This window comes from Penaeus vannamei, chromosome 40 (assembly GCF_042767895.1).
Source record: "Penaeus vannamei isolate JL-2024 chromosome 40, ASM4276789v1, whole genome shotgun sequence".
NCBI lineage: Eukaryota > Metazoa > Arthropoda > Malacostraca > Decapoda > Penaeidae > Penaeus > Penaeus vannamei.
In genome coordinates this window covers 5,938,035-5,940,059 of record NC_091588.1, presented here as the reverse complement: position 1 = coordinate 5,940,059, position 2,025 = coordinate 5,938,035, and the positions used below count along the sequence as shown (strand labels likewise).

The following is a 2,025-nucleotide window of genomic DNA, read 5'->3' as shown; positions in this document are numbered from 1 at the left end:
TGGTTCTCATTCACCTTTATTAATAATGTTTTTTTATATGAACAATTCCATTTTATCAGCTGTTTTCTTTCTCCATCACAGTGATTCTTCATGTAGACATTCTAATATCAATCAGATGTTTTCTTACGCATTTTCACTAAAGCTATCATTGCAAGGATTGTAAAGCTTATCCAGTTATATCAAGGGTTTAAAATAATCCATATTATAATCAATGCTAGATGTAAAGGCTTAATTTTAACATTAAAGTTCTGCAAGTTCTACTAATTAGAATAATAGTCTAATTAATTATTATTCTCTTATGACTACTAACTCGGGTACTTACTATAATTAAGGGTAAATGAAAAAGATACGGGAAAAAATCTCTTTTTTTATCAGACTCATACTGTATACATAATCCTTTAGTGACAAAGGATGTAAAAAGATGGAACTGTGTTTTGTCTTTGAACACAAAAAATAAATAAAAACAATTTACAATGATTGAAAGACTATACATTATTTACAATTTAAAGTTAATCCATATACTGAGAAAACATCTTAAAATAGAAGATCCATACAAATGAAAAATAAGCTGAACACTTTGTGCCTCAATACATATCTAATGATGAACTTTGAAATGATGACAATTTTTTTTAAAAGAGAGGAAACTGCATTACACTATTTGATTTAATATTATTACCTTTTTTTTTTTTTAGTGAGCCAAGCGGTCTAGTGGGCTAGGTGATCTGCAAGACCACGAATAAGCCCTAAGAAAATTAATGTCCGTCAATTAGGGGGGAAAAGCCATTTGCAAATCTTGCCTCTTGTTCGACTTGAGAAGCAGATGCCTTGAGGTGTAGAGGGTCAACTGGCAGCTGGACTTGGGTCATCCTGGATTTTTAAACTGATGCAGGAACAGCAGAAATATGGAGGCACCAAACTCAACACAGGGTGGGGGCAGGGCTTGCAACATGACAAAAGATTACACTACAGTTTCCCTGAGCTGTGTGTGTCATCCCACCAGTGCAGGTAGTTACACTCTTGTAGTACGAGATATAACAACACTGACTGTAAAATTTAAACAAGTTTACTTTGTACTTACTTCCCAAAGGTTCAGTACAGGTATTTAATTACAAAAAAGTAATATATATACCATTATAACAGGTTCATGTAACTCCACAAAATATAAAGGAAAGTGTGGTTATTATGGTACACAATCCTCTGTCAAGCATTAACTACCGAACATCTTCACATGCGTAAAAGCACCTATGGACTAGTGTTCAATACTTTGAAACATTCACATGAGATCTTTTTATTTCTTCTTATATATCATAAACCAGCTGGCTCATTTTATATACATTAAATATTGCAATACGTAAATTACACCACAAAGTAATGCCATTCTTAACAACTAATCATGTAATCCTATCTTTTGTGGGGCATAACCCTTACAAATCCTGTAGTGGCAGTGAGAGTAGTTCTTAGGACATAATAAAAGCATGAGCACAGCTATGGTACCCACTGCAACTTTGCTGGCCTTTAACATACAGCCCAAGAGAAAATAAAAGACATGGAAAAGAAAAAAGAAAAAGATAGAGGGAGAGAGAGAAAAACTGAATAAGAAAATGAAAATCAGATTTACACACAAAGCTCAAATGATCTTTCTTGTCCTTTCCGATATACTTAAGAACATTCACACTCACTGTTGCAAGTGCTCTACATTCACACGATAATGAAAGACATATTTTTTATATACATTTTCTTCATTTTATCATTTTTAGATATTTTTCCTTAAGTCTAAGCTTCTCACTTTGTATCTTGTAAAAGGAAATAAGAAAAGAGAAAAAAATACATATATTGCAGAGCATCAGGAAATTGTGTTGGGTTGACAAAAAAAATATTGTGACATACAGTATGGTGATCAGTTCTATTGGTACATTCTCAGGGGGAAAAGACAGTGAGAAGACAATACAGTGATCCTAACAGTGAATAAATCCATCCACCTGTATTAAAGGATTAGATTTTTTTATTTTTTATTATTTTTTCTTG

The 2,025-nt window shown here is 32.5% G+C and overlaps 1 protein-coding gene across 3 annotated transcripts in view; it reads right to left on the bottom strand.

The window, feature by feature from the left end:
* Positions 1–351: 351 nt before the first annotated feature.
* Positions 352–2,025, bottom strand: part of TP53INP (Tumor protein p53 inducible nuclear protein) — a 21,965-nt gene continuing 20,291 nt past the window's right edge. For all 3 annotated transcript variants that reach the window (XM_070117407.1, XM_027368571.2, XM_070117408.1), the window contains one exon: positions 352–2,025. This exon is cut by the window's right edge and continues 804 nt beyond it. The gene's annotated coding sequence lies outside the window, so the exon portion shown is untranslated.